At 39.1% G+C, this 25272-nt stretch overlaps 1 protein-coding gene across 1 annotated transcript in view; it reads left to right on the top strand.

Annotated features, from left to right (window-relative positions):
• CHL1 (cell adhesion molecule L1 like) overlaps positions 1–25272 on the top strand; it is a 219151-nt gene that overhangs the window by 41795 nt on the left and 152084 nt on the right. The window contains exon 2 of the mRNA XM_061128058.1: positions 2308–2381. The gene's annotated coding sequence lies outside the window, so the exon portion shown is untranslated. The remainder of the gene's footprint in view (positions 1–2307; positions 2382–25272) is intronic.

The following is a 25272-nucleotide window of genomic DNA, read 5'->3' as shown; positions in this document are numbered from 1 at the left end:
CCGTGTATGTGCATACCCTTATAAAATAACATTTAAGCCTATACCTCCCACCTATGTATATCCCAAATTTGTACAGATTCATGGTGTGCTAATATTTACCATAAGAAAACAAAAAATCAGACAAATTTAAAAGAATTAGATACAATGAGATAAAAATAGCATATATGCTTGTATTTTATTATCAGCATATATGCCTTAATATATGTATTTATTATGAATTATACACACACACACACACACACACACACACACACACACATATATGTTCTAATATTGTTGCATTCTAAAGAATTGTCTTTGTATGCCTTTTTGGAGATCATACACCCACAACATGAAGGAATGAAAGGAGACCTAATAACACAGAAATAACCCTTTATAAACACCAATACCAAACAGACACACACACACACTCATGCACAGTGATTGGATTAGCAGCACAGAACTTAAACCCATGATTAATGTGAGTGCCTTCTCAACCAAAGTTGAATGAAGCAGATGAGAGCTCAGCAGGCACATGCTGCTGCTGTGAGCATACAAATCAGTTTGATCAGTAGCTGCAGTCTTCATGCCTAATGCCAAGACACTCTTGAAATCGCTAAGTGAAAGTGTGGATAACTTCAGCATGGTCACTGATCCCTATTGTCTTGGGTGTGACTCATGGAGGTAAAAAGGTGAGTCCCATTGGGAAGAGCTACCTACAGAAGTTGTATGAGATGGGTGGATTTTGAAGAGATGTCTTAAACCGACTTAATGTGGGAACCTGGCTGTAGAATATATCCAATTTATCACTGGCATGTATAAAGGATATCGTTTAACTTTAGTCTCAGTAAATGAGGTAGGGCAGTCAGCAAATCTCATTTGGAATCCACACGTGAAAACATTTCATTTTTTCTTTTCCCCACTAGGTGACTATGGAAACACAGAGGACGCTGGATACAACAAATAATGGCCTGTTTTTATATTCCTGTATTTAGGGGAAAAGTTCTATTAGCCTGTAGATCTCTATAAATACAGTTATACTCGAGCTATGTGTACCATGAACCCACTGGTTAGGGGCCATGTTAAATGTTGTTTTGGGCTTTGTGAGCCATGCATAAATAGTTCTTTTTGTTATAATGAAAATTATAACAGTAACAGTGTAAGAAGTCGGCCAAAAGGAACTAAAATGAGGCCACCAAACAAAAGTATACAGGGCACAGTCTGTGCAGTATGTCACTTGGTCAATTGGAAAGCAGTGAGGACTATTCTCATTCTTGCCAGGGTGGAATTTTTCTTTTCAGTGTATTGGTGTCAGTTTTTCTCCGGAGGCATTGCAATCTGCCTATAGCATTTTGGCAACAGCTTTTGGAATAAGGCCAAAAAGATCGTCAAATAATGCACAGAAACGAAGTGTATTGCTTGGATATTTTAGCCATCTTTCTTCTGAGGGCCAAAGATACTGTAGTTCTATAAACTCTTTAATTAGTAGTTTCCACTGTAATGAGTAAAAATTACTAAATGGAATTTAGCTCTTTAGAATGATGCTCATTAAGTTAAGACAACTGGTATGATAAAAATCTTTGACTCATTTTGACCGTCCTTATGTTCAGCAGAAAAATCTTAGTTTTTCAAAGACGTACTCTTGGGAAGGCATTTGGAAAAAGCTTATAAATAATGTTTTAGAGGTCGGGAGCCAATCCACAAATCATTCGGGAGTTAACAATAAAAAGAGTGTGTGTACTGGTTGAAACAGCTCCTTCATTTCACATGTTGGTTTTTTAAAAGATGGGAGGCTTGCTGGGAACACACCTGGGTGAGAGATGGCTTCTTGAACGGAAGGTTTATGTTAACTCTAATTCATAGAGTTCTGATCTCGGAGAGTGCTTCCTGATAGAGCTCTCATCTTTTCAGTCTTTACAGTTTTATATTGATAGATGGGTCACAGCCTCAGACAAAAGCAAGTGGCTATTGTGAAAAACAGTCCATGGAGGACTGCCAAGAAGAAATTCGCGCAAATTGTGGTCTGTTGCAAAATACTTGAGTTTGTGAACGAAGACACATCAATAATTCTATCAATAAGAAGAGTAATTTTGTGGCTGTTTTTTCCATCTCTGTTTCATTTATTCGTAGATAGAAATCTGGAGGCTGTATTTTATCCTCAGCAACAGAGCAATGCTGTTGTTTAGGTATCTGGGAATTTTTTCAAGGGTTAGTGAGGAAGAAAAAATAAATCACCTTCTTAAACATGGAAAAGGTAAAAAATTAGTTTAAAATGGTTTCTTAGATGGGGATTATCTCTAAAATTACAACTTTCCAATCTATCTCTAGGTGCTGTAAACTACAATGACCCTGTGTTAATACCGCAGATATCATAGTGGAACTGAAGGGAACTTAATTTACTGGTAAGGATATTGTCTTTAATCAGGTGCCTTATGCATTTTCAAAGCATCGGTCACACAGAGCTTACCCCTTCATGATCTGAAGGGCTTTCAGCTTTAGTAACTGTCCCTTGGATTTGGATCAGTGTGAAATCTGACCTGAGTCCTCCTTTGGAGCTTGTTCAAACTCTTTGTGCAGTACCAGGCTGAATTGTAACAAATTTCAAAGGGTTTGGAAGAGAGAGAAAAAGTCTTCTTTTAAGGGCCAGATACACACAGATCTGGTTATGGAGAAGTTACTTAGCCCTTTTAAACTTCCATTTCCTAGTTCATAAAATTAGAATAATAGTTGTAATTTCCTGTAGGTGTGGGTTAAATCAGATTATTTTGGTAATGCATATTAGCAGTGTGTTGAGTCCATATATTATTCAGTTAATGTTAACCCTTACTATCATTATAAGTTTTTAAAGACAAAATGATTTGAGAAAAAAATAGTATTTTTTATTAAAGTATAGTTGATATATACTGCTGCTGCTGCTGCTGCTAAGTCACTTCAGCCATGTCCGACTCTGTGTGACCCCATAGATGGCAGCCCACCAGGCTGCCCTGTCCATGGGATTCTCCAGGCAAGAACACTGGAGTGGGTTGCCATTTCCTTCTCCAGTGCATGAAAGTGAAAAGTGAAAGTAAAGTCACTCAGTTGTCCGACTCTTGGCGATCTCATGGACTGCAGCCTACCAGGCTCCTCCGCCCATGGGATTTTCCAGGCAAGAGTACTGGAGTGGGTTGCCATTGCCTTTTCCATAGTTGATATATAGTATTATATAAATATAGTGATTATATTATATATTATTGTAGTTATAGTGATTCCCACTTTTTAAAGGTTATACAGGTTATACTACATTTATAGTTATTATGAAGTACTTACTATATTCCCCGTGTTTTATAATATAGCCTTTTCGCTTATTTTATACCTAATAATTTGTTCATCTTAATCCTGTATTCCTTTATTGCCTCTGCCCCTATTTTCTCCCCACAGGTAACCACTAGTTCTCTGTATCTGTGAGTCTGCTCCTTGTTTATTGTTGTTGTATTCACTAGTTTGTTGTATGAGGAAAAAATGGTATAAAGAATAATACTCTTTTTACTTTTTCAAGAGCACATTTTGTAACCAAGAGAATATGCACTCTTGTAGAATTATTTTTGGGTGCATGCAAAATCTTTCTACATACTGGTTGTATGTGGGGACCTTAGTAACTATAAGGAAGGCAGTGTGGAAAGAGATGGGACTTCTTGAGTTTTTGAGTCTTTGCTCCTTACCTACTTCCTGGTAACCAGGAGGGGCCTTCTAAATGAATGTAGGGCTTTTCTAAGAAGAGGTCTATGAGAAGACTGTGTGTGTGTTTTGAATAGCCTGTGCCCTCTGTCTCATTCAGGTGAGTGATTTTACCCCTCTGCTGTAGTGTTTAGATCCTTCTTTTGGAACTCTGGGCAGTCTTTCTAACTCCAGTGAATCTACTGGTCTATTAAAAGATTAAAAAGCATTTGAGATATATTCCTAGAAAAAACTCTTCTTGAAATCTGATGAATAATCAAATCCTTTGATGGTGATGGTTATTAGGAGTACATTTATTATGTCAAAACACTTTCATGATTTTATCCTAATGAATTTCTAGATCCTAAGAAACCTAGGTAAATCTTGTCCAAAATTAAAGGATGAAATACAATGTCTAGTGTATTAAATTTAAAAAAAAAAGATGTTAGCATGCTGCCATGAGGAACCTTAACTGTGGTTGTGTCATGATGATATATTAATAATTGTGTCTTTTGACATCATGGAAAAGGATGGCAACTTACAAAACAACTGCTCACTCATGACATACATTCTTAACTTAATTTTATTGTTATGTTTGTTTTCTTGTGTTCCTCTCAATGATCAATCAAATCATTATTTAATTCTACAAAATAAGTTCCCTTGCTGTCCATCTGTTTTAGTGCTTGAGAAATTTAACTGTGCAGCTTCCAGGAAGTGCTTAGAGAATCATAGTCCCTAAGGATACACACAGACACAAACATGTACAAACATATGCAAACATACTTTAGTGTTAATTTTCTTTTGAGAATCTTTGATTTAGAGAGCCCCTCACAATCTCCCAAGAATTAAAAATATGGGGTGAAGTAATCCCCAAAGCACTGATAGACTATAATATATGAATACTAATTTTACCATTATATTTTCAACACTCAAATGTGTCTGAACTTGTTCACAGCACAGTCCACACGTTTTAAGTGTAAAAAAAGAAATTTGAGCTTGAGTTTGTGCATAGCACATTAACATAATTTTATTTATATGTTTCAATCATTGCCAATCCTATGTATAATTTATCCAGAGATGATACTATCTATATATCTTCACAGAAGGATTAAGTAGTTGACTGATAGAGTCTGTATTTTTGTGGAAGATCACAGTAAAATGTGTGCTCTGATAAAATGATGTGTCACATTGGGTCATGTGCTGAGACTGGTTGCTGGTGCTTATCTCTACACACGGCTCCTCCTACTGATTTATGGATTTGAGTGAATTTTTTTTTTTTAATCAGACTCTAGGCTGCATGTCCTGAGAGGAGGTAAGACAGAGTAGTATATTCCTTTGCATCTTAGTATCATGCTGTTACTACCTAAGAGAAGATTATAGCCACCCTCCCTTGCTGGTCTGTGAAGCTGTCATGAAGGTATAGATTATGTTCCAGTGAAATCCATGTCTACAGTCAGAAAGCACTTCACATGCTCAGTTATGTCGGGGCTTGACTCCCAATACTCTGTGGAGGACAAGATATAACTGTCCTTTCTGAAATATTCTCAGTGCATTGTGATGCATATACTCCATGTGGTGGTTAATTTTAAATGTAGGTTTGACCAGGCTAAGGGATGCGCAGATAGCTGATGAAACATTGTTTCTAGGTTTGTCTCTGAGGGTATTTCCAGAGGAGATTAGCGTTTGTGTTAGTAGGCTGAATAAAGAAGACTTCTCTCACCAACTTGAGTGGGTATCATCCAGTTCACTGAGGGCTTGAATAAACCAAAGACAGAGAAGGGTGGACTTGTTCTCTGTTCGAGCTGAGACACCCACCTTCTGCCCTTGGGCATCAGCATTCTTGGTTCTTCGGCTTTTGAAAAGAAAAAAAAGTGAAGTCACTCAGTCATTTCCGACTCATTGCAACCCCATGGACTATAGGAGGAGCCCATCAGGCTCCTCCGTCTGTGGAATTTTCCAGGCAAGAGTACTGGAGTGGATTGCCATTTCCTTCTCCAGGGGATCTTCCTGGCCCAGGGATCAAACCCGGGTCTCCTGCCTTGCAGGCAGACACTTTACCATCTGAGCCACCAAGGAAGCAGGGGCCTTTGAAATCATATTGAATTATTCCACCAGCATTGCTGGTTCTTCAGTTTGCAGAGAACAGGTCATGGGATTTCTCATCCTTAATCCTGTGAGACAATTCTAATAGTACCTCTCTCTTTATTCCTATAGATATGCTACTGGTTCTGTTTCTCTGGAGACCTCTGGTGAATACACTGCACAGATGCAACTTGTTTGGCTGATCCTGCATCTGTCTTATTCTGTTTTGGGCCTTACACTCAGTTTCAATGATTTGTTTACACATTTGTCCCAGTAATAGGTCTTTGAGGGCAGAGTACAGTACAGAAATATATTTGCTTTGTTACCACTGAGCATAGAACGTAGCACACACTAGATGCTTTATAAAGATGGGGCATGGGGAAAAAGGAAAGGAAGAACAGTGGGAGGAAAAGTTCTCCTGATAGTTCACTCCTTGGACACCTTCTGGGCTAAATTTAAATTCTTAGATTGCTTTTTGGCATCCTCTAATGTAGGCAATCTTGCTGGTAGTTTCTAGTCTCACTAAAACTTGATTTCTCATGAATTCTAATGTTCCCTTAACTCTCCTTTCTCTCACATCCCCACCTGGCTAAGAGACCCAGGTCTTGTTGGCATTGCCTATGTCTAATTCACTTCAGGACCATTCTGAAATAAAAGTATGAAGAATTGTTGAATGAGTCTTACCCAAAATGAAATTCTCTCCGCAAAAGATTTGAAGTTGAAACTGAGTAAAACTGACATCCTGAGAAAGAAGTTCCTCTATTTTGAATAAAAGGCTAATTTTTCAGTATCTTTTAAAATGGAGGTATTCTGAAATGGTAAGATTCCATTGGATGCTAAAATATTTTGCATAAGGAATGAACATTGCATATTTTAAAAGGATGATATTAAGCAGTGTCCGTTTTCTTTTTTCCTTCCCATGATATAAGAACACCAAAACTAGCTCCATGCTCTTGTCCCAGAATTAATCATTCCTATCCCTATTTGATGTTTACACCTTTTCAATATTTATGGACTGTTCTGTTCCTTTATTGTTGTTTATATTCTCTTGAGACATTCAGAAGCCCTGCATTTCTTCCTTAGCCAAGCACTCCATTCCCTTCATCATTCTTGTGGCTGTTCTTTGGATCGTCTCCAGTTTGCATACGTAATTTTGTTATCGAGGTGCCAAAAATATGTTTGTTTCAATGGGAGTCTTATTGAAGTTGCTTTTACTCAAATCATGCACACAAATAAATGTGATCTCTGCTGCTGCTGCTAAGTCGCTTCAGTCATGTCCGACTCTGTGCAACCCCAGAGACGGCAGCCCACCAGGCTCCGCCGGCCCTGGGATTCTCCAGGCAAGAACACTGGAGTGGGTTGCTATTTCCTTCTCCAATGCATGAAAGTGAAAAGTGAAAGTGAAGTCGCTCAGTCGTGTCCGACTCTTTGCAACCCCATGGACTGCAGCCCACCAGGCTCCTCCGTCCATGGGATTTTCCAGGCAAGAGTACTGGAGTGGGGTGCCATTGTGTTCTCAGAATGTGATCCCTAAAGCATGAAAACTCAGTGAGGGCTCCAGAGGGAAACAGGTATACAAATATATTGTTAAAATGCTATAGGTAGATTCTAAGTCACTAGAGAAATGGCATCTCAAAATCAAAAAATTGTAGAATGAGCATCATGTGAAGAATTTTCTTTTAAGGCCAAGGTTTGTGATCATTTTGCAGGTTTTGTTGTTACTGCCAGTCTGCTGGCTTGTAAGATTTTAACAGGATTGGGTTTAGTCTTCTAAGCCATTTTCTAATCATTTACTTATTTTCTCTGTTTTTGCACTTTCAGAAGACAGAGTCTCTTTTCAGTGGGAAAAAAGTTTCTATTGCTTTGCAGAGGAAAGACCAAAGCAAAATGTCCGTAAAAATATTAAAGACAAGGAGACACTGAAACCCACCAAAACATGGGTGATCTTTTAAATTAATAAATAGACACTATGGATCTTTTACTGTCATTTAAAAAGGCTTTTCAAGTGGCAACACAACATACTGCATGAATAAAATGTCTGCGGACATAAGTAGCACAAGCAAACAAATGATTCAGAGTAAAATCCAATGAATAGATAAAATTGTCTTCCCTCAACAAAATGCCATTTTTGCCCTAAGGCAGTCCTTGTTGGGGAAAAATACCATGTATAACATTGACACAAATCATAGGCATCTCCCCTAAACAGCAGATTATATTGAACTGCACATGTGTGAAAATATTTCAGGCCTTCCTTGGAGAGGAAGCAAACCAATGAAATACATCACTGCTATCGCTAACTGAACTGGGGAGGGCGATGGAGCAGACACTTCTGAGAGCCTGGTGATGAAGCAGGGAATTAGGAAGTAAATCAAAGCCTCTTATCACAGGCTAATATAGCCCGTCATAAATGATCCTGCCGCTGAAGGAAGCCTTGTGCACAGAGAGCAAAGATTGGAGCCTCCATAGATACCACAACATTCCCTGCCCAAAAAACAGCAAGAAAAGGAGTGAAAAGGAGAAATGCATTGAAGCTCTCCAAGAACCCTGTACAGTATAATCTTCTTTTCTTAAGGGCAGCATTCACTATTAGAAAAGTGAAAATGAATATTTTTAATAGTATGATTGAGGTCTGCTTTTGAGATAGTGAGTAGCTGGCACTGTTGTCTTGAGTAACTTTCTTGCAGACAGACTATAGGAAGGGCTTCCTTATATTTGTGATCCTTCCATGCCTATTTTAGTGTTTTCCTAAAAAACTACAAACAGCAGGTATGTTATATTTTATATTTGAGTGACTATTGTATACTGACCTTGGGTTTGGTCAAGGATTTCGGTCCATGCTAATTGTTAACTTCTTGTTAACCAGTTAATCAGCCATTATGTGATTTTGGTATTTCATTCCACATTGTGAATATAGGAACACATTCCTTAACTGTGTACAATATCTCTATATAGCATATTCTCCTGTCATCACATTATACATATTTTATAATATTTTAAACTTGTGCCATGTGTAAGATGACAGTAAAAGAAAATGAATCTTATAAATCACTTTACATTTGTCTAATATAGTATTCTTCATTCATTTGTAGGAAGCAGACATTTTTTAAAAAACTAATTCATTCAACAGTTATTTTTGTTTAACTATTAGGAGACACTTGGCTGAAGATACACCAGAAAACAAACAGGCAGTTTTTACCCTCATAAATCTTATCTCTATTATGGTAGACGCATATTCATTTGATTATCATGCAAACAACTAAGAAATTACCCCTCTGATAAATGCTAGTTAAGAGAGTTAAATGGGGATTTGACCTATGGGAGGTCAGAGAAAGCCTCTCTGAGAAACTGAGGCCTGATCAGAGGTAGAAAATAAACTGGGCAAGAGCGAAATAAGAAGGATCCATTTGATTAGAGAATTTTATCACCATGGATTTATTTTTCTTGGAAGGGAAGTTGTGGTGGAAAATGAGTCCAGGTACAAGGCAGATTACCAACCCACTCCAGTATTCCTGCCTGTAGAATTCCATGGACAGAGGAGCCTTGTGGGCTGCAGAGAGTTGAACATGACTGAAGTGACTTAGTACGCATGCACAGGGCAGAGAATGGTGCAGTGGATAGTAAACTGATGAAGAGAATGCTGCTGCTGCTGCTGCGTCTCTTCAGTCGTGTCCGACTCTGTGCGACCCCACAGACGGCAGCCCACCAGGCTCCCCCGGCCCTGGGATTCTCCAGGCAACTGGAGTGGGTTGCCATTTCCTTCTCCAATACATGAAAGTGAAAAGGGAAAGTGAAGTCGGTCCGTCGTGTCTGACTCTTCATGACCCATGGACTGCAGCCTCCCAGGCTCCTCCGTCCATGGGATTTTCCAGGCAAGAGTACTGGAGTGGGTTGCCATTGCCTTCTCCGGGTGAAGAGAATAGGTTTGGCTAATTAGCCAACCTCTCTGAACCTCAGGCCTCTGATCATAATCTTTGCATTACAGAACTGTCTCAGTGAGTGGTTGCTGTCATCATCATCATCACGATCTTCACCTTGGGTTCTAGCATTGATTTGTACTGATTTTAGACGTATCATTTCATTACTTTGAGTTTCAACTTCATACTTCTATAAAATGGGAGTGTTGGATTAAGATTGCAAGCTTCCTTCTTGCTGCAACTTTCCAGGACTTTTCAGGCAAATCTAAAGCTGGAAATTTCATGCCAGATATGGGAAGTTTGTATGCTGACAGGTTGGGGAAAGTGTTGTTTTGGGGAAGTAAATTTTGAAAAGAAGCACAGTTCCACCTTTTAGCAACTTTACTTATATTTCTGTAAGCCACATTTTAGGAGTTTCTATTATCTTAGATTAAATTTTATAGCACATATTTCTTCTGCTAAAAAGCCTTTAACATATTTTGGTGGGACATTTACTTTCCCATTACAGTTGGTTTCTCAAATCATTCCCTTTGTAATTGTCACATTTTTACAGTTCTGTTTAAAATGAATTTAGTTTTCCAACTAAAAATATCAAGCTGAGTTGGAAATGGAAATTCTAGGACTGTAAAATCAAATGATAAAAAAAACGAGGCTTCAGGCCAAAATTTTCAACCGCCGTAACATCTAGAAATACCTCCAGAATAGTGTTTTCTTATTTCTTATAAAATGCATAGGAATACGTATAAGATTCTTTTGGTCTAAGCAAAATTCTACAACATTTCTAAATCTAGAGGATGACTTAATTTTATATCTTTGTATTTAAGTATTAATACAGAAATATTTGGTTTGATTGGAGCATCTTCTTCACTCCATTTATGTTTCACTTAAAGTACTCCTGTTTTAGCTTTAAACAGTTTACTTTCAACTTTATTATATTAAACATTTAACCTTTCTTCTAGTGCTACAAGTATAAGAAAACTCAGATATATGATTTTTCCTACTTGGTATTTTAAAAACTCACTCTGATGTTTTGTGTGATAAATACTCTAAGTGCTTATGTATATTTCATCTTAAACCTTAAGGGATACATATTAAACATAGTAAATAGGACAGGGACCATTGTCCCTAAATTATGGGTTAAAAAACTGGGATGTTGACTCATTCAAAGTCAAATGCAGGAACTTTCCTGGCAGTTCAGTGGTTAAGAATTTACCTTCCAATAAAGGGGGTGCGAGTTCCATTCCTGGTCAAAGAGCTAAGATCCCACATGCCTCAGAGTCAAAAAAACAAAACATAAAACAAGCAATATTGCAACAAATTAAATAAAGACTTTAAAATGGTGCACATCAGAAAAATCTTTAAAAAAAGTCAAATGCATATTTACCGAATAAGAATTGGATCTTATATCTCCTAGCTTCGAGACTAATGTACATTTTACATTCCTCCCTGATTTTCCAATGTAGTACAGACTCCTCCCAACTTAATAGAAGCATGCAAACCCTGACATGAATTAGATATGGTTAAATTGGCCAATCATTGTCTGATTGGCCTCAATGATTATAACATTAAATGATATTTCATGTTGATTTCTTCTGCTATTTTTTTCTTGTGCTATTTCCCATTTTATTGGCCTTGGTATGGTTATGCTTTTCATTTGTGAATGTCCAATTATCACGCCTTCATGTTGGATGGAAGACTGATCAGCATGGATTAATTAAGGTAGTGAAATAATTACATTTATTATGATATAACTATAGAGTAACCAACATTAGCACGGCCTAATTATCTAGTGGTTATGAGCATGTGCTTAGGAGATTTGATTGAAGTGAGTTTGAATTTGACCTTCAGTACTTGCTAATAATGCGTGCTTTTGTAAGTTACTTAATCTCTTTGAGCCTTAGTTTTTTTTTCTTTAGTGCTGCTGCTGCTGCTAAGTCGCTTCAGCCGTGTCCGACTCTCTGCGACCCCATAGACGGCAGCCCACCAGGCTCCGCCGTCCCTGGGATTCTCCAGGCAAGAATACTGGAGTGGGTTGCCATTGTCTTCTCCATCTTCTTTAGTAAAAGGAGATAATAGTACTTACAGAATTTATTTTTTATTTGATACAATTATATAAATGCATTGTATTTTATACATGGCAAAGCCTTGATAATGATTAACAACATTACTTTTATTGCCTTGACTACAAGACTGTGTACATATTGGATTATGACCCAGTCACCCTCCCTTAGAACCATGGTCTTAGAGGATGGGATAGGTGGTGCCAATCTGATGATATTCAGCATCCTTCACTGGGGATTTATTGTACTCAAGCTAGAATAACAGAGCTAGTATCAGAGAATAATTCTGCAAACAAGCAAGACAGAAGTATGAGGAAGTGAGATGGTTTTAATGGTTTCAGAATTCAGAGGCTTTTGGTGCTGCTGCCCCCTCTGCCTTTTATATATATTTTTGTTTGTAGGCTGATAAATTCCCTTAATTAAGTTAGTTTGAGTTGGGTTTATGTGACTCATTAATGAGTCCAATAATACAATTTCTTAAACACATTTCTTCATCTTCAGTTAACATTTATTCCTTCTTTGTTGTAGTTCAGTCACTCGGTCGTGTCCGACTGTAACCCCATGGTCACACAGCAGGCCTTCTGGTACCTCACTTACTCCTGGAGCTTGTCCAAGATCATGCCCGTTGAGTCGGTGATACTATCTAACCATCTCATTCTTTGCCGCCCTCTTCTCCTTTTGCCTTCAGTCCTTTCCACATCAGGGTCTTTTCCTCTGTTTGCATTAGGTGGCCAAAGTACTGGAGTTCCAGCTTCAGCATCAGTCCTTTAAATGAATATTCACACTTGATTTCCTTTAGGCTGGACTGGTTTGATCTCCTTGCTGTCCAAGGGACTCTCAAGAGTCTTCTCCAGCACCACAGTTCGAAAGCATCAATTTTTCGATGCTCAGCCTTCTGTATGGTCCAACTTTCGCATCCATACATGACTACTGGAAAGACCATAGCTTTGACTCTACAGACTTTTGTCAGCAAAGCAATGTCTCTGCTTTTTCATATGCTGCCTTGGTTTGTCATAGCTTTCCTTCCAAAAAGCAAGCATCTTCCATTTTCATGGCTGCAGTCACCATCTGCAGTGATTTTTGGAGCCCAAGAAGAGAAAATCTGTCACTGCTTCCACTTTTACCCCTTCTATTTGCTATGAAGTGATGGGACCGGATGCTGTGATCTTGTTTTTTTAAGGTTGAGCTTTAAGCCAGATTCTTCGCTGTCCTCTTCCGCCTTCATCAAGAGGCTCTTTAATTCCTCTTCGCTTTCTGCCATTAGAGTAGTATCATCTGCATATCTGAGATTTCTTATTACTATTAACAGTGTTCTATTACCTTTTTATTTACATGGTTATTTTCCTTCTTCCTGTTACTTAAAATCTTACCAGGTGGTGCTACTGGTAAAGAACCCACTTGCCAATGCAGGAGACTAAGGTCAATCCTGAGTGGGGAAGATCCCCTGGAGGAGGAAATGGCAACCCACTGCAGTATTCTTGCCTGGGAAATCCCATGGACAGAGGAGCCTGGCGGGCTACAGTCCATGGAGTCTCAAAGAGTTGGACACAACTGAAGCAACTTAGCATGCATGTGTTACTAAAAAGCAAATTCCCTTTGGACAAGAACATTCGACCCTCTTTCCTCAGGTATTGAAAAATCCCTAATACCTAGTAGACACTCAGGTAATATTGGTTGAGTCAATGGACAAAGGGAAAAAGGAGGGAATTTTGAAAAAATTCTCTCTAATCAAAAGTACATCCACATATTTTCCTGAATAGAGCCAGTAAAGGTGCATATTCAGCTTTTATTGAGAACTTAACGTTGAGCTTAGTCGTCATGGGAGATGTTGGACATCTTTTGAGATTGTTAGTATCATCTTCATTTTACAAATGAGGAAATCGAGGAACAGTGAGATAATTTTGGTGGTAGATTCTATAATGCTCTACCCAGATCAGCCTTTGGGAGCCAGGTATGCCTCCCGTTGGGCTTCCCTGATAGCTCAGTTGGTAAAGAATCCTCCTGTAATGCAGGAGACCCTGGCTTGATTCCTAGGTTGGGGAGATCCCCTGGAGAAGGGGTAGGCTACCGACTCCAGTATTCTTGGGCTTCCCTTGTGGCTCAGCTGGAAAAGAATCTGTCTGCAGCGTGGGAGACCTTGGTTCAATCCCTGGGTTGGGAAAATCCCCTGGAGAAGGGAAAAGCTACCCACTCCAGTATTCTGGCCTGGAGTCCATTATTCTGGATTGTATAGTCCATGGGATCGCCAAGAGTCGGACACAAATGAGTGACTTGCACCTTTTTTCACTTCTATATCTCCTGTTGCTTGGGGTGCTTCCAGCAATCAGTACTCAGGGTCAGAGTTGCCTCAGATGAAGAGAGTACCCCTTTGCAGAAGGTTATGTCTCCTTTCCGGGGGTGGGGGGGTGGGGGGGTGGTGGACATCTACTCTCTGATGTAGAGGGGTGAAGACCCAGCACGCTTGTTCTAACTAGGACAGCTCTAACTATCATGCCCACTTCACAAGTTCCTGAAGGGTGGGCTGAGGGTTCCCTTTAAGCTATATCACAGCTCAACTTTTCCCTTTGGGCATAGCATCCTCCTTCCTGTCTCTTCCACATGCATTGATCTCAGATAGCTCATTCATAGACCAGAGTGAGCTTTCCAGGGAAAGCAACCTGCCATGGTAACTTCTGAAGATCCCTCCCCAGTAGAGAAGAGGCCTCTCTGAGGAGGTAAAGCTGAATGAAACCTTCAGGCTTGGGAGAAGTATAGCTCTTAAGTCTGAGCAGAGAAAGAGCTAGATTTTTTCCCTAGGGTCTTAAAAATGATTGTTGCAGCTGGAACACAAGGGGCTGGGAGGAGAGAGTCTTGAGAGGTGGGCCTCAGACTGTATGTGGCCTTGTAAGTCATAGAAAGAAGCTAGACTTGTATTTTCCATTGTTTCTACCCTTCTTTATGCTTTTGCACCAGCATTCTCCTCCCCCTGTCTCTGGCTGTTCTGCCCTGTAGAGCCCATTTCTGTCCTATGAAATTGTACTTGAATTTGTGTTTTCTTTCAGAATGCTATTTTTAGATAGATCCTTTCATTCTTAACCTTCTCACTGGCTTCTACTGTAATTATAGTCTCAAAAAGCAGTTGTTTTCTGGGAAAAGGATGTTTTGAGCTATTATTTGTGACTTAGTCAGTTGTGTGTCATTTAAGAGATGTCGTTCTGTATCCACTAAAAAGGCTAGACTTCCAGTTGCTATGATACAAAGGCAATGGGAGATATTTCGTAGAGTTTTGTGTGGTTATAAAAACCTTGTTAGACATTTTTAATGATTATAGTTTATGCCACTTTGATTTACGTTTGGGAGGTCATTCAAATGACCTCTAGAATTCAGTAACTTCTAGGTCATGAAGAGGCACAGATGGGCATTATGCCATCTTTGTATTTGATAACTGGCAGGCATGTGTGCGTGTGTGTGCACTCTCTGGAAAAAAATGTAAATGCTAAAGGTTTTCATTTATTTTGGGCAAGTGTCATTCCTTGATGGAAGAAGCTTAGTATCTGAAATCTCAAATCTGGAAAATGCAGAGATAAATGATTCCTATGTATGCTGCAGACTTTATTTTTCTTGTCTTGTTTTCCCCCAGTATTTCCTGACAACCTAGAACAGTAGTTTGCACCTTTTAGTGCCCATAATAATTACCTGTGGCACTTTTTAGATCTAAGGCTCTCTGGGCAGCTATTCTAACTTTGTACGTGAAGCTCAGATAGCTGTTTTTTGCTGTGGTGGTTGCTCTTTTCAACTTCTACTCATGATTTTATTGACAAGCAGGGTTGAGAAGCACTGGTCTGTTAAAATACCTAACAGGAAGATATCTGGGAAGTGAGGGTATTTCTTCTTTTGTCTGATGTCACATTTTCAGCTTTAAAAAAATTGTCTGGGATCTTTGTTCTCGTTTCCAAAAGCACATTGAATTACCTCGAATTTACAGCAGCATTCATCAATTAATGTTTTTGCTTCTTCACTTTCTTTGGGCTTCTGCTTAGAAATAATCACATGTTAGACAAAGTAAGAGAGTTCCATGCCTTAGTTTGTGTACGTGTGTGCAAGACAGAGAGAAGAAATGAGAAAAGAAAAGCAATATTCATGAATGCAGTTTGAAAAAAACAGTAGAACTTTTATAAGTATCCTATATCCTGCTCTTTTATTAAATCTCTAAATTCATGGCTCCTCTGTCCATAGGATTTTCCAGTCAAGACTACTGGAGTGGGTAGCCATTCCTTTCTCCAGGAAGTCTTCCCAACCCAGGGATTGAACCCAGGTCTCCTGCCTTGAGGGCAGATTCTTTACCATTCGAGCTACCAGGGAAGCCCAATGTATATCACCTGAGCATGTAACTTCAACCATTACACAGTAAAGCAGCAGAGCTTCTCCTTTTGAGGGATGTACATTTGTCACACAGCTTTAAGGAAGACATTCACATAGAAGACAAATGAATGGTGTTCCCTGAAGTTGTACAAGGGGGCGCTCTTGCTTTAAGAAGGACTTAGAGCAGTAGATTTCAACCAGGGGTAATTTTGTCCTTCAGGGGACATCTAGTAATATCTGGAAACATTTTTACATTTTTGGTTGTTACCTTTGGGACAGAGGTAGAGAATGGGGCTGCCACTAAACATTCTGCAACACACAGAACAACCTCCTATAAAAAAGGAATGATTCTGCCCCAAATGTCATTCACACTGAGGTGGATAAACTCTGACTTAGAGACGTAGCTATCCTGCATCCACAAAATCCCCATGTAAATTTGGAGGTGAGGGCAGGAATCTTATCTGTCACGTGCTGTATTCTCAGTGCCTAGCAGAGCAGTTGGCATACAGTGGTTGCCCAGTTATTTGGGGGATTACTGAATGAGTCAACGATTTGGACTGGACAGCCTTGTGTTGCCAGACCTGGAATCTAGGCAAAAGGATTACAAGCAAGAACAGTCCTGCCTGGGTCTGTGGCTGTCCTTCCATGGAAACTACAGTTCAAGGGAGACTTACTACGTAGGTGATTAAAGATATTTCCATGGGTTTTCCATGGTGCCTGGCATTCTCTAATTCATTATTCCTTAAAGTTTTGTCCACCTGGGCTCCTTTAGGGGTTAAGGCTTCATTTCTCCTCTAACATGGGGACATTAGTTTTAATTAGTTATGGCGTGAGTACCACTGATGGAGTACAAAATAATCATAGGTAATTTAAGATTAAATAACAGACATATACATCAAACATTTTCCCTTTTTAATTCTCTTTCAGTACTTCAGATTGAGTAAAAAAAAAACAAAAAAAACACACCTAGATTTGTGCTTGTATGAGTTTATAAATGTTAACTCTCTACCATCTCTTTATCATAAAGAGACCAGACTTCAAAATCCAAAGATTCAGCTGGTTAAAATGTCTGTCTAGAACTTAATTTTTGAGGTTTCAGTGTATTTATTTTTTATGGAATGTGGTACTTATCTCCCATTTTATAGTAGTGAGAGAGCATATTATCTTAAAATACTTTCAGTTGAAAAGTCAGTTAAAAATAAGTGCAAGTAATGCATGCATATGAAAAAAAAATCATGAACATATCCCTCGAATGACTTGAAAAACATTGAATTTGTTTACTTTGTTAATTTGGTATCTCTCCTTGAGAAAGATGGACTCTTGAGAACTCCAGGCTGGGTGGTTCCGACACTGTGCCCTTTTAAAGGCCAACTGCATCAGCGGCAGACGTTCAGTTCTTCCCACGTGGCTGTCTGTCGGGGCAGCACCAACATGCCTCCTGGTTTGACAGGCCTGTAAGAGTAAGAGGGGCTATTGTTTCATGGGGCAGTCAGTCCTACTGTTTTGAGTCATGGAATTCTGAATCATGCGTCATAGATTCTCTTAGTCAGCAGGACCTCAGCTGTCCTTTAATTCAACCATTCCTTTGGGCTTGAAGGCATTTGCATTCCCATTGCCGTAAGTGGTCACCGACCCCTACTTCACCTCCTCTGACATGGGGGGGCTCCTTCCTGAGGCTTCTAGGCCCATGTCTGTGTAACTCCAAACCTGGAACTATTTGTGTAAGCCTCAAATATCTCTCCCAGGAATTTTCTTTTGTTTCTTCCAGTTCTGCTCTTTGGGCCCCCCAAAACAAAGTCTTATTCCTTTTCTATGACCCTCTTATGTTTGAAGAGAAGTTTTATATCTCACTTGAGTCATCTTTTTTCACAGGAAAACATCCCTAGGTCCTTTAGCTCTTCTTTCCATGGGCTGCTGTCTGTCCCACCTCCCATCTTGGGAGCTCACTTCTGAATGAGCTGTTGGTGTGGATCAATTTTAAACTGAAGCACCTAGACCCATATAAAAATTTCCAAGTGTCCTTTGGAGGAGAAAAGTAAAGTGTGACAATCACATTCTTTATTCTAGATACATTATTTCTTTTACTATATTCTAGGACTACCAACAGTTGGGCAATTTTATCGGATCATTCTTTTCCAGTCTTTTTAAAGAAAAAGACTCTAGCTGTGCCACACTGTCTGTATTTAAAACTTATTTTAATCTTTATTTTAATTTAGAACTTTAAACTTATTTTAATCATCTTTTTAGTAAAAGTATGTGTGATTTGTGTTGTGTGCATGTAGGAGGAGACAGGAATTACAGGAGGTAAGAGTAAACTGTTAAGTACCCAGAGAAACTAGAAGTCTGAAGACACATGAGATATCTGACATCATGTGTAAGCTGAGAAGCAAGACATAAGTTTTATTTTTCCTTAGCCTATTTTTTAACTTGTACATATATGTGCACACACACACACATATGTGTGCATGCTCAGTCACTTCAGTTATGTCCAATTCTTTGCAACGCTATGGACTGTAGCCTGCCAGGCTCCTCTGTTCTGGGATTTCCCAGGCAAGAATACTAGAATGGTTTGACATTTCCTTCTCCAGGGGAGCTTCCAGAACCAGGGATTGGACCTGGGTCTCCTGCATTGCAGGCAGATTCTTTACTGACTGAGCCACCAGGGAAGCACATATGTGTGTGTGTGTGTGTGTGCACGTGAGTGTGTTATAGGAGTAGGAACTGGCACCTGCCAAATATATATATATAAATAAAATAGGAGTATAATTGCTTTACAATGTTGTGTATATAGATAGCTATATGTATACTATATCCCCATCCTTAGCCTGTTTAAAGGGAGTTTTTCCTCCAACTTTGGTCCTTAAACCATTTATATCAGCAACATCTTATCAGGGAGGTCTTGCCTGAATACATCTTATCAGGGAGGTCTTGCCTGAATATCCCATTTTGCTGTCTCTTCCATCATTCCCTGCTATTGCTTTTCCCTATTTTATTTCTATTCCTGGCTCTTATTGCTACCAAGCATTTTATATCTTTTTATTTATGCATTAAACCAATGGATTAAAGCAGGGACTTTGTTTTTCACCAGGGTATCCACAGAACTGAGCACACAGCATAATATCTGTCACAATAAGATTTTGTCAATGAATAATTGAATAAATGAGTAAACTAATTTCTTGGGATGTTAAGTACATATGTAGATTCCTGGGCTCCACTCTGGACCTGCTGAATTAGAATTTCTGACTGTGGGGCACAGGATTCTAATAATTAATCTGTGTTCTAAAATTTTAGCAGGACTGTTTTTGAATAGGTGCACACAGTGTTCAGTACACCAAAAACTGAAAATAAAATACAAGAAGCAAATTTTTGAAATGTCAGAAAATGGTTCTTCTTTTTTACATTCTTAAAAGACATAAATCCGTATCAAGCCATTAGAAACAACCATTTCCATCTTATGTTTTTAAGTAAGTCATTTGCATATTGCTGACCAATTTGGGATCCCTACCTCCAAAACCATAACATATGATGTAAAGTATGCTTGTCATTTAAAGAGGTAAAAAGGACTTAATAAAACCTGTTTTTGTGTATAACATAGTGAGCTCAGCCTGGTGCTCTGTGATGACCTGATGGGATGGGATGGGATTGCAGTGGGAGGGAGATTAAAGAGGGAGGGCCTATGTATATACTCATGGCTGATTCATACTATTGTATGGCAGAAACCAACACAATATTATGAAGCAATTATCCTCCAATTACCAAAAAAAAAAATCCCTTTTTGACTACGATGCCACCATAGCTTGAGGAGTCACTCTTACTTCCTAAATCACATTCTCATGCTATTGTGATAACAAAGATCTATACGTATATGGGAACTTGTAGGCTACTGTAACTTACCAGACAGACAGATGGGTAGATCATTTTTAAAACTTAACTCATTGACACTGGGGTATAGTTTGTGAAACTTGTTCAAGATGCTGACCTCAAAAATCAATGCACTGGATGTTAGAAAAAAGGAACTACCTAAAAGCTTCCTATGGAAGGAGACACTCTTATTTTCCTATAAACTTCATTGCTAATAAAATAAGGGGGAAAAGCAGTAAGAAACAAACAAGATTAGGAAACCCAAAATGGTTTTTAAATGAAATTATTTTCCCCAGACATTTCCATGAAGTCTCAGCAGCTTTGCAACCACCAGCTTGTTGGAAATCAGCCTGGTTTTTGACAGTTTGAGAAACCATTCTGTCTGCCCCCTTTTCTACTTATTAAATTAATTGTACTGTTTGTTTTTCAGAAATAAGTGAGAATCATCTGAATGATGAGCTAAGCTGTTAAATCCCATGGTGGTTTAGGTCACTTAGTTCTGCCTCCCAGGTCACTGGATTGGACAAAACCCCTGTTTTTACCTTTGATCATTGTACAAAAAGAAGGTCCGGCATTTCGTAACACAAGCAGAGTGAAACAAAATCGCATACAAAAATTACTCAATGCTGCGATTCACCGAAATATTATCTATTTAGCATGATGTTTACTTAATTTTTATCTCCGAGTAAACTACTGGGTCTTAAACAAAAGGTAGAAAGAAAAAAGAGGGGAAAAAGGAAGAAAGGAGGAAGAGAGGGAGGGAGGTAAGGGAGAGGAGAAAGCATGCAGGCTCCTCTGTCCTTCACCATCTCCCGGAGGTTGCTCAAATTGGTGTCCGCTGAGTCAATGATGCTATCTGTCTCATCCTCGGTTGCCCTTTTCTCCTTTTGGCTTCATTTCTCCCCAGCATCAGGGTCTTTTCCAGTGAGTAGGCTCTTCACATCAGGTGGCCAAAGTCCTTAATGACAATCCTTAGTGGCAATTTTATATAATCTCATTTAGATATTTCAAGAGTATTCCTCCCCATAGTTCAGAATGGTCCTGAAATATGAAGACTGAATAATATTTAGTCCAAAACATGGTGCAACGTGAAGGAAATTTGGAAAGCAAATTCTTCTGTCAGTTTCCCTGCTAAATGCTTTGCACGCAAGTAGAATCCAGATGCCCAAGCAGCTAAGCTTCTCGGAAACAGGATTGAGCCGCCCCATCGACCCGCTTCTGTCCACTCTAGTGCCCTGAGACTTGTAGTGATTCATCAAATGAACTCCTCGCCATCTGAAAGAGCTAATTTAGTGTCATCCGCAGGGTGGTGGTATTGATGAATTAAGAGGTTATAGCTCTTGGAGTAGTTAATGAAAAAAAAAAAAAAGGACACATTGGACGTAATGAACATTTAACTGAAAATTTGTCATGTATCCTGTGGTTCTGAATTTCAGCAACTTCTTCATTGTACCACTGTGACATGTTTCCTGTTCGTTTTGTTTTCTTTTAAGAAGCAATAATGTTAGAGAAAGGAGATGAGCGTTTGTTACCAGAAGCTTCCAGTGATGAAATGTGCTAGACAAGACGTAAGAGGTCCCTTGTTTCCACTTTCATTTGTCACTGCTCCAGATCGCTCCCTCTAGCTAAGATTTATTCACATAATTGATTTATCGAGTCAGCTTCTTAAAGGCAACAATTACGTTATTTTTATTTATACATATATTTGCTTGAATATATCTTACTTTCAGATTTTTACAGACCTTGGAACGTAGAGAACATTCACCCCATCTGTGTTGGGTTAGTGGGTGTTGAAAGAGTAATTTTAAGGATGCCAGTTTTTGCTTTGTTCTTAGCTGCATACGCTTGCACAGGCAACTTTGATGATATCCATGTGCAGAGTCACACGGTGGTAGGGCAAAGGGCTGATATTGATTTGAAAAGAATGACCTTTTCCTGTGTGTTCCTGCCCAGTGGTCAGCTTTTCTAAGATGGATAGTGTCCATAGGCTGCACTCTCACTGTAGATGGATTTACAGAAATGCCCTGCAGTTTTTTGCTCCAGTTTCTTTCTCTATTGGGTGCTTCACTCTGGTGCTGCCAATGAGACCTCACTATAAGGAAAACCAATGAGCAGTTAAATGAATTGAACGCTTCTTTTTATGTACTCTATTTAGATGACACTAAACTCATTGCCACATGAATAGGACAGGTGATTTATTTCTTTATGCACTTAAAAAAAGTCCAAGCAGTAAATGATACTGTTCATAACCTCCACCTTTATTGCTCTCTTTCCTACACCAGGAATCATTTTGAAAATGAACTTGTAGAGGTCCTATTTGTATTCCAATGGAAATAAGAACTTGGTAATATCAATAGTAAAATTGCATAGGCTTTCGAATAAACAGATCGTGCAGAAAGGGAGAAGTAGTTTTGAAAACAATACTATAAAAGGTCAATGATGAGAATACTGGCTGTTTGTACCTTTGATAACTCAGGACAGTCACACTTTCACAATGTCCCTGACCTGTATCATTTACATATACCATGGAAGTATATTGTGGACCTACTGCGTGCCATACATGAAACCTGCAGAGGCAAATATTCACTTCCTATCTTTGAGATATTCTGAATTGGGGATTTGGGGACTGCTCATTATCTAGCTCAGAATGAATGATCCTTGCTCTTTTAACAAAGGGCATTCTGATTAATAAAATAGTCTTGGGCTTGTAGGGAAAATGTGTCATTCTGTTATACAAAGACCTTCTTTCTTTTTTCATAATGTATTATTTGCATAAAAGGCCAGAATGCTAAGTGAATTAGACATCTATAACTCTGCGTAAACAGTTCTTTCCAGTCCTTGCTTCCTGGTTTATGATTGCAAGCATTTTTTAAAGAACTTTGGCTTGGACATTGGGAAAGGACTACAAGTGAGATACAGACTTTCATCTATTTTTATTTATTTATTTTTTTTTAATTATTATTATTATTATTATTATTTTTTTCCAGTGGGTTTTGTCATACATTGATATGAATCACCATGGATTTACATGTATTCCCAATCCCGATCCCCCCTCCCACCTCCCTCTCCACCCGATTCCTCTGGGTCTTCCCAGTGCACCAGGCCGGAGCACTTGTCTCGTGCATCCCACCTAGGCTGGCGATCTGTTTCACCATAGATAGTATACATGCTGTTCTTTTGAAATATCCCACCCTCACATTCTCCCACAAAGTTCAAAAGTCTGTTCTGTATTTCTGTGTCTCTTGTTCTGTTCTGCATATAGGGTTATCGTTATCACCTTTCTAAATTCCATATATATGTGTTAGTATGCTGTAATGTTCTTTATCTTTCTGGCTTACTTCACTCTGTATAAGGGGCTCCAGCTTCATCCATCTCATTAGGACTGGTTCAAATGAATTCTTTTTAATGGCTGAGTAATATTCCATGGTGTATATGTACCACAGCTTCCTTATCCATTCATCTGCTGATGGACATCTAGGTTGCTTCCATGTCCTGGCTATTATAAACAGTGCTGCGATGAACATTGGGGTGCACGTGTCTCTTTCAGATCTGGTTTCCTCAGTGTGTATGCCCAGAAGTGGGATTGCTGGGTCATATGGCAGTTCTATTTCCAGTTTTTTAAGAAATCTCCACACTGTTTTCCATAGCGGCTGTACTAGTTTGCATTCCCACCAACAGTGTAAGAGGGTTCCCTTTTCTCCACACCCTCTCCAGCATTTATTGCTTGTAGACTTTTGGATAGCAGCCATCCTGACTGGCGTGTAATGGTACCTCATTGTGGTTTTGACTTTCATCTATTTTTAAAATGAGATGTAGATACTTTGTAAATTTACTATTGTGATACTTTTATATCACTTACTGCTTTCCATAACCTAAAGAATAGGGCTTTTTCTGTATCCTCATTTTATAGATAAGGAATTGAGGTTCACACTGAATTTCTTTTAGACAAAAACTACTGAGTTTCCCACGCCCACACAAAATCTGATTGATGTGATCCCCAAGCCCATGAGAAGGATGACGTTATGGAAGACAGGAAGAGTGTAGCTCCTACTGAGAATGTTTCTCAAATTTCTATACAGTAATATATTTTCCCTACGTTCATTCAAAACCTGTGTGAGAGAGGTGTGGGAAATACAGTGGCAGGGACTTTTAAGTATGCACAATGAAGCAGAAGGTTTAATGAGGTGGAATTTAAGGTTTTTAAACTTGATGGTTGCTATAAGGTGGGAGTGCAATGGAAAATGAGGTGGTAAATTTGGATAAACATTCCAGGAATCTTCTGGAATAAAAGAGGTTTCTCCTCAGGATTCAAAGTTCTTGAAATCTCTAGTGCCTGGTCAAAATAACAAGCCTGCTAAGGAAAATAAATAAAAACGAATAAGTCATTCCATGCAGAGAAATAAATGGTACCAGCAGGTATTTAAAGGGGGTGGCAGTTCTGGGTCTCTGCACCTCGTCCACTCGGAGCAGGTTAGTTTCTCAGTGGCAGTTGTGAAAACGTCTGTAAAATGTGATAAGGTTAGTAACCATGGCCAACTTTGTTGTGCAGTATCCTTGGTTAAGCATAAATGCCTGGAAAAAGAGCCTTCGTCCTTGCATTTTGAAAAATTAGGTGGCTTAGTTGGCACATGTTACCAGCAGCTGTGGCAACAACAGCAATGTGGTGAGGAGCCGGGTAGGCACTAACCATGCAGCTCTATCTTCATGACACGCAGACTATTTTTACGCAGATTGTAGGTTTCTTTGGGATGTCTTGGAGTTGATGGAACTTGTGGAAGAATTAGTCCCTTTCCTTGATATGCAGGCTGGAGCCACACCTCTTTATTTGTAAAAATGTTAAGCTCTGGCTTTGGCACCAGTCACATTAGGATAGAGGCTTGCTTTCTGATGGGGTGCAAAACTTCTCCCTCCTTCTCCTCTAGGTTCTTTGGATGGTCTGATAATTAAATTGACGTGAGACAGACTACAGGAGAAAAACAAACTTAATTTTGGATGCAGGGAGCTCCATTAAAAAAAAAAGAAAAATAGGAGACTCAAGGTCAGTCACTTGGGGCTTATATACCATCCTGAGCTAAGGAGATGGGGATAGGAAACTTGGGCTTCAAAAATGTGGAAGCCAGTTCATAGGAAGGTGAGAAGAGCATGTTTGGTAATCGGATGTTTGCCTTGCCATCCAGATACGTCTTCCAGATATAAAAAATATCTCTGATAATTCTGATAATAGCTCTCTTCTTGGTACAGGCCCTCTATCTAAAATTTTATAGGCAGTTAAGGGAGAGGCAAAAGGCTTTACCTGAGTCTGCTGGGTCTTAATTGGCTTCAGCTGGAAAAAATCCACAAGA

Source organism: Dama dama, chromosome 24 (genome assembly GCF_033118175.1).
Source record: "Dama dama isolate Ldn47 chromosome 24, ASM3311817v1, whole genome shotgun sequence".
NCBI classification, from domain to species: Eukaryota; Metazoa; Chordata; class Mammalia; order Artiodactyla; family Cervidae; genus Dama; species Dama dama.
Note: the sequence above shows the minus strand (reverse complement) of the source record. Positions and strands in the feature narration are given on the sequence as shown.